This window comes from Balaenoptera musculus, chromosome 2 (genome assembly GCF_009873245.2).
Source record: "Balaenoptera musculus isolate JJ_BM4_2016_0621 chromosome 2, mBalMus1.pri.v3, whole genome shotgun sequence".
Lineage (NCBI taxonomy): Eukaryota > Metazoa > Chordata > Mammalia > Artiodactyla > Balaenopteridae > Balaenoptera > Balaenoptera musculus.
In genome coordinates, this window is record NC_045786.1 from 131,070,558 (window position 1) to 131,082,832 (window position 12,275).

A 12,275-nucleotide genomic window follows, 5' to 3' on the forward strand; every position below is an offset into this window, starting at 1 on the left:
ATGAAGAGCGGTCCCCGCACCGCGATGAAGAGTGGCCCCCACTTGCCGCAACTAGAGAAAGCCCTCGCATGAACCGAAGACCCAGCACAGCCAAAATAAATAAATAAATAAATAAAAATAAAAGTAGCTATAAAATTAAAAAAAAAAAAAAAAAGAAGTCTGGAAATAAGCAGTCCAGGGCTTGTATGGCAGCTCCATGAGGTCATTAGAGAGCCTGGCTCTTCCCTCATCACCACATAATTTTTATCACCAAGGTCTTCTTAGCAGAAAAAGGCTGCTGAACCTCTAGTCATCATGTCTATATCCCTGGCAGGAGGAAGGAGAGAAAGGACAAAGGGCTCTTTTCCCAGTAGTGTCAGATAACTTTAAATCCCTTTAAACAGCCTTCTTGGAAATCCCATAAGATATTGCCAATTAAGTCTCACTGACCAGAACTTGGTCAGGTGGCTACAGCTAACTGCAAAGCAGGTTGGGAAATGTCTTTCAGATGTATGCACTGCTGGACCAAGTAAAATCAAGGTTCTGTTACTAAGGAAAAAGAGAAGAGTGGCTATATTGGAGGCATGTAAGAGTTTCTGCCACATCCCTTTTGGATTTCTTGGGGCTGTCTGTTTTTCTGTCTTCCTGCTTTTGGGACCTTTCAAGGAGAAAAGAAATAGAAAGAACGGAAAGTCAAACTAAACCATTTTTTACTTGCTATTAGATCTGACTTAAAAAACAAATTCTGGGAAAGAGATCAGAATCCCCATCTCTATCTGCATTAGACTGTAGATTTTTCCATACATTCCTGTTATATATGTTCTTTCCCACAGATCTGGAGGGGGTGGATGCTAAGTTTGGCTCTGGCAGATAGACACATAGCTCTACAGCTGGAGGGAAAGCTAGGGGCTGAATACACAGATGGGGAGGGCGGGTCAGATGGGGGTGGAAGGCCTAGAAGGCAATTGATGAATATGAAAAACAAGGAAAAGGGGGCTCTAAAGAACCCAGGGCAACCCCAACATATATTCCTTCTGATTGTTTACCCCCCACTTTTACAATGTTTTTGGTCATCCATCCCCATTGGAGAGTTTCTATGACAACCATGGGGGAAATGTCAATTACATGTTTAAACTTCCCAGAAATCAGGCATTTGGCCAGCACAAAGGGTTGGTATGAACTTCTGGCCAAACTTCAAGAGATTCTCAGAGAGCTCATGTTATTTTCCTTGAAATACTCATTTCTTCCATGAGTAATTTCATCTCGAATCCCTCAGCTTCACACATCAACAGATTTACTTGACAGTGTCCTGAAGAAAGAGGACAATCTTGACTTTCAAGCGAGAAGAGCTAATAGAACAACAGGTTTTGTTTTGGTGAAAACCAGGGTTCCAGCCTGCACAGAGTGACAAATTATGAAAGCTTTCCTCTGCACTCCTGCCCTCGATCCTTCCCTCCACTCCATTAAATCTGCTATGATCTTGCATGAACGGAGGTCACTGATGGCACAGCAGACTTTTAAATTAACGTCAGTATCTCCCAGCTCCTGCAGCATCCTCCTCCCACTCCTGTGCTCCCATCTCTTTTCCTGCCCTGCAGCACCAACTTGTAATTTGTCTGCTTCAATGTCTGTTTCTCCCACTGGACCGTAAACTCTAATTTTGGCATCCTCAGCATCCAGGACAGTGCGTGGCATTTATTAGGTCCTCATTAACTATCTGCTGAAAGAATGAATAAATGGAAGAAAAACTCCGAACTGTTGTAGAAACTGAAAACACTTCTATTAACATCCAGGGTTGGCTGGCAAGCTTTCACACATGGACTAGGTTGATGTGACATAATATTCTTTTTGAGAGATTTTTCTTATTGAAGTATAGTTGAATTACAATGTGTTAATTACCACTGTACAGCAAAGTGACTCAGTTACACACATATGTACATTCTTTTTCATATTCGTTTCCATTATGGCTTATCACTGGATATTGAATATAGTTCCCTGTGTTATACAGTAGGACCTTGTTTATCCATTGTATATATACCAGTTTGCATCCACTAATCCCAACCTCCCAGTACATCCATCTCCCACCTCTCTCCTCCTTGGCATAATATTTTATCATTTTGACTCTGACACACTCCTGTTGTGCAAAATGCCAGGCATGGGTCATGAAACTTGGCCCAAAAAAAGATGGTTGGGAGGGAAAGAGAAAAAGGAGGAGAAGGAAAAGCTTATGGCTTCCTTAATTCTGTGGATGTGGAAACTTAGGGATGTGTTTCATCTGTTGTATCCTACAGGCTAAAAGTGTTCCCAAAAAAGGAAAAATCTAAAGGAATGAAACAAACGACAGAGTGGTTTGGGGAGGAAAGGCTCAACAAAATGTATGTTTTTCTTAGAGGAAAAATGAGAATCCTTTTGTCAGTGGTTAACTAGTATGATCTTTAAGATGATAAGAAGTGGCCCCACAAACTAAGCCCTGGTTCTTGTGTTCACCTCCTTTGATACTCCCCACTTCTCCTTCAATCTTCGTTAAAGGATCCTTGCCAAGCAGGCCAGCCTTGTTAGCACTGAGCCTCATTTTCTTTAGCTATAACTTTGGCCACCTGTGTTCTGTCTTAGCCATACTTGTTACCCAACCGGGTTTGTTTTGCCCTACGCGCAGGGAGCCAAAATGCTGAGACCCTGAGGTTTAGCAGCAAAGACGGGGTTTATTCGCAAGGCAGCCAAGTGAGGAGACGCAAGACAAGACTTAGTTCAGCCTCCCCAAAGGCAATGGGCCCAGGGTACTTCTGGGATAAAGCAGCAGGGCGGTCTGAAGCATGGTGGCATAGGGAGCCTGGGGAAAGGTGATTGGGAAAAGGTATGGTAATCATCGTTCTGCACAGGTGTAACTAACTACAGGCCTCTGCACTCGTTCAAATGTGGAGGCGCTTAGCAGGATCTGAGGATGGAGTTTTCAGCCCTCTGCTGTCAAAAGGTCACCAAGCGGACACTTGTGCATGCCCAGTTGGAGGGTTGGTGGTCTTACCCAGTCTTAACCAGCTCAACTCCAACTAGACACAGCTGACTCCAAGTTCCTGGAAAACAACTCAGGCAAACATCTTATTGTTTAGGCTGTGTGCTGCTTGGAGGACCTGTTAAGTCTTTTGTAGCAACAATTAAGATGACCTTGATTGGTTAGGGCAGGTTAGAGGTGTGATGGATTTAACTAATGATTACCCATGGTTTTATGCTCAGGCCAATCTCTGGAATTCTTTCATATCCTTCCATTAGGTGGTATCTTTCTTTAGGCCATAATTACAGGTTCTTGCTTCAGACATCAGTGGCATCAACTTTACCTCATGTCTGACTCCTTAATGAGACGAAAAATTGGGTCTTGAAATGACTAGGGATGGAGGGTGTGCAAAAGGCCTTCATGGCTGCCTCTCGCTCCCTGAGGATCTTTCCACAGCAGCGAGCTTGTTGGCCTGAGAGGATTCACAATTTGGGAAGCAGTGCCCTGGCTTCCCCCCATCTCTGATTTGGCCATTTGATACAGGAGCCTGGTGAGCCCTGTGGACTCTGAGAGAGAGGGTCTTAACGTAGCTCTGCCACAGAAGAAAGATGCAAATCCTTGTAACCAGAGGTGGGTTGTACCTGGGGTTAGCCAGTGCCCTAAACTTTGGGACGATATCTTCATGGTATAGTCTGGGGACTTGGGTATCAGCATAACCAGCCATAATTATTAAGGATGCAGGTTCCTGGGCTGTAACTCAAACCTCATCAGAATTCCTGGAGAAGGCAACTCTAGAACTTTCATACAGCAGAGACTTAGGGTCAGCAATCTGTTTGGTAAAGGGGCTGAGTCTTGTCTTGAAACTGTTTAAGTAGTAAATGCACTGTTTGACTTAGAATGTGTGCAACTGAATAAAAGCCCAAACTGAAAACAGCTAAATGTCCATCAACAGGTGAATAAATAAATTGTGGTACATCTTTACAATGGACCATGATTCAGCAATAAAAAGGAATAAACTAGTGATACGTGCAGCCACAAGGATAAATTTCACAGACGCTGTGCTGAGCGGGAAAAGCCAGACACAGAAGAATTCACGCTGCTTGATTATATTTGTTAAAAAAAAACAAACCTCTAGAAATACATCCTCGTCTATAGTGACAGAGGGATGATTCATTGTTGCCCACGTCTGGGGATGTGGGGTGGAGTGAGGACTGACTGAAAGGGAGCCTGGGGGGGGAAATTTTGGGGTTGATGGACATGTTTGGCAGTGTTTGTGGTTGTGGTTACACAGGTGTATAAAATTGTCAAAATTGATCAAAACTTTCACTTTAAATAGGTGCATTTTCACTTAAAATACAGCCAGTTTTTACAAAGAGCAATGCTTTCTAAAGATTCACACTTTACAGGATAAGGAAATTTCAGTTGTCCATTTCATATCAATGTATATTACTGTTTTTATGAAATTTGGGGTGGCTTACGGTGCTCGTGGGGATTACGGAGTGTGGGCTAAAGCCCCCAAACACTTCTGAGTAGCCCCACTGATCCTTGGGGCTGAAACCAGGGGTTCTGTACTTAAACATGCCCCCAGGTGATTCTTGTGCTCTCTGCAGTTGAGCCCCTCTGCTAATGTTACCCCACATCCTGAGGATTTTTGAACTGATTTGAGTGACTGCTGGGCTGCTGATGTTGGTCAGACTCAGTGAGGTTGTGGACTGAAAAAAAAAACCCCGTGCTTTATTAAGCTCATAAACTTTAGTATGTTCCAAGGCCTCGCTGACAAGCAGCTGCAATATATCTCTGACTAATTTGCATTCAGTAATCTTACCTCGTTAACCAAGGTGTGTTGATTACTATGAGCATCCTATTGGTTCCAGAATGCTTGAACAACCAAGAGTCATCCCAGCCAGCCAGTCTTGTAGGAACTGGTGCTCTGTATGACTCACTACCTCTTTCAGCATCTTTCTAGAGTTTCCCTTTGGGAGGACAAAGTCGGTGGTATCATAATGACATCTGCTGACACTTACTGTGTGTCTACTTACGGGGTGCCAGGCTGAGCACTTAATAGTCATCATCTCATTTAATCCTCACACTATCCAAATGAAGGGGAATCTGAAGTTCAGAGAGATTAGGGGACTTACCAGAATGTTCAAAGCTGCTTTAGTGCCAGAGCTAGACTTCAATGCATGTCCAAATCTAAAGTGGCGGACCTCAGCCATGGTTTCACATTAGAATCGCCTGGGGAGATTTTAAAACTCCTGATGCCTAGGCTATACCCTAGAACAATTAAATCAGAATCTCTGGGGATGTGACCCAGATATCGGTATTTTTTAAAGCTCCCCAGGGATTCTGATGTGCAGTTCCACCTGAGAACTGTGCTCCCTGGGCCCTTAGCCATGAAGCCGTAAGGAGAGGTGGTGAGTGCAGCATGTCAGGCTCCCTCGGAACCGACTGAGTGATTTGCTTCTTTTCAGGTCCCCGTACTAATTCTGACCCACTCCTTTTCACCCTGTGATTTAGCATTGTTCTGCAGGTATAAACCTTCAGGGAGACCTTGTCCTGTTAGAGCATGTAATGGGTGTATTCAAAGGCTCTTTCCATCCTTCCTTCCTCAAGCATTTACTGAGTATCCACCATGCAGCAGAGACTGGTGATATAAAACTGAACTAGCCCTGGGGAGCTCACCGTCTTGTGGGGAAGACAGACCTGTGAGCGGACAATTGAAAATTGATATGTGCCCTGAGAGGGGGAAGGAAGCTCAGCATGACAAAGGACACACAGAGGGGTCAGCAAAGTCTCCTTGGAGGAGATGGCAGCCAAATGAACTGATGACCAGAGATGAGCCTACTGAAGGGAGAGGAGTATTCTAGGCCATGGGACTACATGAGCCGGGCACGAGAGGCAGAAGCATGAGGTGGACTTCTGGGTGGATGGGACCAGAAAGAGTGGAGGGATACGAGCCAGGTGGATGAGGAAGATGGACAGCCTTGAAAGCATGTTGGGGAACTTGCACTTTGTCCTGTAGGAGATGGTAAGTCACTGAAGTGTTTCAAACAGAGGAGCCATATGATTAGGAGCCAACATTGAAGGTGGTGATGGAGGAAGAGAAACCCAGGGGGGGAATGGAGGAGAGAAAAGGCAGCAAATATGCCTTACAGCTTTCTAATCTATTTATCTAATCTAATCTATCTTCCATTGGAACCAAAATATCCCTATGAGTGTGGCTGGAGGAATAGGACTGTCAACCTGACCAGCTTATTGAACAGACCTACGCAGACTGACTTGATAGTAGGGGGTAATGCCAAGCTCCATTCTTTCTTGGTCAGGAACTCTTCTTATAATTGGAGAAAGTAAATGCTTGTCAGCCTAGGGAAGGGTTTTCATGCAGGGATCCATGAATCCTCCAAAATTGTGTGCAAAGTTCTGTGCATTTTTCTCGGAGAGGGTTATAGCTTTCATCGTATTTTCAAAGGCATTCTGGACCTACAAACCAGGTAGCTGAAGATTAAAATCCAAAATTCTAGATAAAGATGGTCTATGCTTTTGGCTGACCTGGAGAAAGGCCTTGGAAGAAAGACCCAAACGGATGTTCACAAGTGTTTTAAAGGAGAAATTTTAGGTACCAGACTCCTTGCACTGCCTACATTTAAAGTGTACACGTCAGTTCATGTATAGTCATCTCTAAGGTAAAAGCATTTGTGGGACATTTTTCTAGGCAAGATGCGTAAGCCTGATTCTTGACTCTAGCTTTAGAACTGAAAAAGACACGCTGACTGGAACAAAGGCCTGAACGTCGCCCAGAGGGAATTCCTGGTAGGAGCAGCAGCTGCTGAGATGACTGTGCACATGCACTTTTGCACGTGCAGGAGCCAAGGTCTGAGATCTCCGCTGTCTCTGAGGCCCGGACGGCCTGCTGAGAAGAGGCCAAGGCACCCACCTCGTCTAGGCCTTTGTTGTTGCAGCTGAGTATTCTACAAGCAATTGTCTGCGTCCTGCCTAGCTTTGATTCATGTTGACAGGGTTACTTGGTAAAGCAGGTGGTAAGAACGAGTCTCCCAGCAGGAAAAGGCTGCCTCCGCTGCTTCATGACCAGCTCTCCTGTGATAATGAGCTTCACCGCGTGCCATGGCAAAAGCTGCTGTCCCCTTTGGAACCAGCCATATTAGGGCGGTTCATTCACGGTGAGCTCTGTAGGGGCAAGGGGCAGGGGCGAGATATTCCGTGTGTGTCTGTGTGTGTGTTTACATTTAGAGCAGAGTCTGGCAGATAGTTATTAAAAGCTGATGGTACCCAGCAATTAATCTAATTAATTTTGTCCTCTCCAATGACCACAGATTTATTGCCGCTGGTCTGAGCTTCAACTGGGGTCTAGTTTCCTTCTTTGCAAAAGGAGGATGTTGCACAAATGCGATAATGTCACTTCTGCTTTGTACCTTCATTAATGACATTCCCCAGAGCCATAGACTCCCAGGATTACGTCCAGGCACTAGTAATGTTAACAAGAATGGTCTCACGTACCCCTCTCCCCAGTCAGGGCAGCTCTGCTTTTATCTGTTGTATGTTTTGGCTTTCCACGAGCTCTCATTTGATGGAAGGGTCCACTAAAAATGAAAAGGATTTCAAAAAGTAAAATATGAAAACTATTGGTCCAGACAGAAAGTCTGATAAAGGGTGGGCTAAGCCAGGAGCTACCCGGGAAGTCCATCTCTAAGTTACTAAAATGGTGCCAGATAGTTCAGGTTTCCACACTCAAGGGCTTATTAAATCAGTTAAACATTAAATAATAGGTAAGTCATAATTGTTGCAGGCTTTTAAAGATATGAATGTCTAGGAAGAATCTGGTAGTTCTACCACTTATCTCTTCTAAGTTCATTTTTTAGTATGTTACATATACAGTAGAGAATACATAATATATGTGTGTTTATGTATATATAATTTCAATAGATTTATAAGATTATAAATAGATTTATAAGATTTATAATAAAATTAACCTGTGTAATCACTCAGAATAAAAATTACTAGTACATCTGTAGCTCTCTGTATATCCCTCCTTTATTGCCCCCCTCTCTCCTATGAAGAAGTATCCTCTGCTGAATTTTGGATTTATAATTCTCTTGCTTTTCTTTAGTTTTTACCACATTTGTATGCATCCCTTAAAATATATTATTTAGTTTTTTACTTTTATATAACTGGAATTGTACTATATGTATTCCTCTGTGTCCTGTTTCATTCCATGCTGTGTTGACAAGTGTAGCTGCTGTTCACTCATTTTTACTCTAGAATAGTTTTCTATTTTATGGATTTTCCAAATTTACTTATTCCTTTCTTTGATGATGGATATTTGGTGTGTTACTGGTTTTAGGCTATTACGAATTACGCTGCTATGAACATTCTGGTTTTTATCTCTTTGTGTACATTACCACCCCAGCTGTGTTCCAGACAGGAAGGAGGACAGGGAAGGAAAGAACTTGTGCCCTCCCTTCAGTGCACATATATTGCTTCTGCTTATATCCTATTAGCCAGCATGTTGTCAGGTGGCCACAACTACCTTCAAAGGAAGCTGGGAAATGTAGTTCCTTATTTGGAATGGCCATATTCCCAGGTTAAAACTCAGAGAAGAGAGAGAGAATGGTTACTGGAAGTCTTCTGTCTGTCTCTGCCACAGTGTTCCATGTGTGTTTGGAAAAATGTGTGGAAAGAATGTAACTGTTGGGTACCGTGTTCTGATTATGTTCATTAGATCAAGCTTTTCACTGTTTAAATCTTCAACTTTTTGGTCTATACATTGTTGAGAAAAATATGATAACATTTTTCACTATGATGGTGAACTTGAATATTTTTTTTGTAGTTCTGTCAATTTGAATTTACTTATTTTGAGGCTATCTAATTAGGAACACACAAGTGTAGAATTGTATTTTCCTGCCCAATTGAACATTTATTCATATATAGTGACCCTCTTTGTCTCTAGTGATTTTTTTTCCTAAAAATCTATTTTGTCTACTATAAACATGGCTACTCCAGATTTTGTTACTGCTTACCTAGAATATCATTAAAATTTTTTAAACCTTATTGTATTTTAGTTTTGTGTGTCTTCACATAGGTAGGATTTACCCCATCTGACCATCTTTTTCATTTAAACTTAGGGAGGTTAGTCTGTATACATTGATTAAATTTAATGGTATATTTGGATTAATTTTGACAATATTATTGTATGCTTTCTAGTTCTAACTTTTTCTGTGTATCTTTTTTTTCTCTTTGTTGCCTCATTTTAGATTGTTTGAGGCCACAGTCCATATTAAAATTTTTCCTAAAGTATATACTCCATTGATTTTTTTGTGTGTTTTCCCTAGAAATTTTAATATTCATACTAACTCAATAAAGTCTCAAGTTATCAATATTTTCTCCCTTCTCCAGAAAAATGAGAACTTTAACTCCTGTCACACTCTTCCACCTTATTTGTAGTTTCCCTGTATATGTGTTCTCTTTTGTAAGTTCCAAATTAGATATTATTATTAGTGTATTAGCAACAGAAATCTAAGTTGACAGTTAATTATTTTCAACCCTTTGAATACATTATTCCATTTTCTTCTGTCTTCTTTGTTGCTTTTGAGAACTCAGATGTCAAATCAGTCTAACTATTGTTCTTTTATGAGTAATCTGCCTTTTTTCCTCAACAGATTAAAATATTTCATGATACAAGAGCTTCTCTTTGACTTGGGTGTTCTGAAGTTTAAGAACAACAAATCTAGGGTTTTTGTTTTGTCTCTTAATTTACCTTGTTTGGGTTTCACAGAGCTTCTTGAATATGAAGATTTATATCATTTGTTAGTTCTGGGAAATTCTCATCTATTTTTTTTCTGAATATCACCTCTTCCTATTCTCTTTATCTTCTTCTGGAACTCCCATTAGACTTTCTCACTTTACCCTCCCATTTCTCTTCCCAAATTTTCATTTCTTTGTTTTACTGAGCTGATTCTTGTGCAATTTTTTTCAGATCTATATTTCAATTCATAAATTCTCACTTCTGCTGTGTCTAATCTGCTTTTAAAATCACCCACCAAGTTTCTAATGTCAGTTATGTATCTTGTGTTTTTAGCAGTGTAATTTTTTCAATTTTGCCTAATCAAATATAATAATCTATTATTCTTAAGCATCCTTTTGAATTCTTTTTCCATCTTTAAACATTTTTAATGTTATTTATTTTATACTCTATATCTTATAATTTCTGTATCTGCAGTCTTTGCAAGTCTACCTTTGTAGTTTCTGGGTTTGTTTGTTTCTGCAGACTCTAGCTCACACTGGCTTGTTTCCTTGTATGTTTTGTGATTTTGTTGTTGTGGTTATGGTTACTGTGAGTTCATTCAAACTTTATCTGTGGGAATTATGTGAAGCTTGAATTTAAATACATTCCTTCTGAAATGATTAGGAACATTTCTACCAAAGGCCTGGAGTAGCTATATCCCAAGATAATTTTAATCTAAATTTTCAGCTTGAGATTTTTTGGAAGTACAAGTACAAATTCTTGCCCCAAATCTTCATGAGGGTTGCTCATGGTGGTTAGCAGTTCTCAGGGGAGCACTTTTCCCCCATATTTTCTTCTCTCTTAATAGTCAAGTAATCATTTCTATCATCTCTCTGTGAGAGATGGTTCCTCCCCACCAGTTTACCACTGAGGGTCTTGTCTTTTCAATGTCCTGGCTTTAATGGGTGGAGAAGATAGGCTACAATCCAACCTCCCACCATGCTGGACCTAGGATTTTCTCCTCCCTGCCACATCTTTAGCCCATTAAAACCTAAGTTTCAGTTCATTGGTGATTAGCAGATGCCACAGACAAGTGCTTCAGTGCTCTCTTGCCTCTTAGAATTGTGTATTCTGATTGATTCAAATTTCTGAGGCTTTGTCTTACTTTTTTTTTTTAATAGACTCAGCCATGCCCTTAAAGTTTTCATGTATTTTTATCCTATATTCTTAGATGTTTTGTACTGAAAAACTTTGCCATATTGCTGAAAATGTAAGTCTTCCCTAATATTTTTTAGTTTGAATACTTAGAATTTAATTAGAATGCTCCTTTGTAACAAAAATTCTTAGAGTTATAGTCTCCCAGAAATGGCTTAACATGACCTTCAAATACTTTTAAGTGGCCTGGTTCAGCTGGTCAAAAATTCCCATCACAGGCAATCTAACTGCCTAAATCAAGAAAGGTGAAACTGTGTTATCTCTCCAGATAACTCTGATATATTGGTGTAAGGGACAGTCTAAGGTAACCCTTATGATCCCCACTTCCTGGTATTCACACCCTTGTGTAATCCCCTTCTATTGAATGTGGGCAGGACATGTGACTTGCTTCTAACCAGTAGAATACAGCAAAGGTGACAAGCTGTACCTAATTACATAAAATTGTAATGGCTGTCTTGCTAGAAGACTCCCTTCCTTGTTGGCTTTGAAGAAACAAGCTGCCATGTTGTGAGCGGCCTAGGGAAAGAGCCATGTGGCAGCAGCTGAGATAAGCCTCCAGCCAACAACCAGCAAGAAATGGAGGCACTCAGCCTGGCAGCTTGTGAAGAACTAGATGCTGCCAACAACCACAGGAGCATGGAAGCAAATCCTTCCCCAGCCCTCGATGAGACGAGATCCCAGCCCTGGCCAACACTTGGATTGCAGCTTTGTGAAAGATCTTGAAACAGAGAATCCAGCTAAACCATGCCCAGAAGCCTGACCTACAGAAACTGTGAGATAATAAATGTGTGTTTTTTTAAACTGCTAAGTTTGTTGTAATTTGCTAGGCAGCAATAGATAACTAATACAACTGGTGATGGCTATCTTGAAAAATATTCTGGGGCAGAGTTTAGGCTTACTAGGAGAGAGTATAGTGATCAACAGTGATGTGTGCTAGGATGAAAAAAATCAAGAAGGCAACATTATTTGTCAACTTGGCCTAAGCTATCGAAGGTATATATAGGGTGATCTCAGTTTCCCTTCCAAGCAGTTCAGATCACCAGTACCCTGGGGATCCAGGATGTGGCCTACAGGCCACAATTCATTAGCCAAAATTTTCTGAAATTTCTTTAGCTAACACAAATCCAGTAGGGACCGCACTTGGCTGTGGCCGTTAGTAACTGACTCTCACCAGATATCATGTTAGCAGTAACCATAATTAAAGCTGAATGTAATTAATTATATAATTCTGAACTGATTTTAATTAATCTACATTGAGGCAAAATAAAGGATGACAGACAAAAATAAAATAATTTGAAATAAAGACTGTGTATATTTCATTAATATCGGAGCTACATCCAATACTTACACCAA

At 41.0% G+C, this 12,275-nt stretch overlaps 1 long non-coding RNA gene across 2 annotated transcripts in view; it reads left to right on the forward strand.

The window, feature by feature from the left end:
* LOC118890694 overlaps positions 1-11,772 on the forward strand; it is a 194,302-nt gene extending 182,530 nt beyond the window's left edge. Inside the window, exon 4 of one of the 2 annotated variants that reach the window (XR_005018802.1) lies at positions 11,385-11,772. This is a non-coding gene — a long non-coding RNA (uncharacterized LOC118890694). Of the gene's footprint in view, positions 1-6,712; positions 7,769-11,384 lie in introns of those variants that run through there. The other variant, XR_005018801.1, reaches the window with a different exon arrangement.
* Positions 11,773-12,275: the final 503 nt, after the last annotated feature.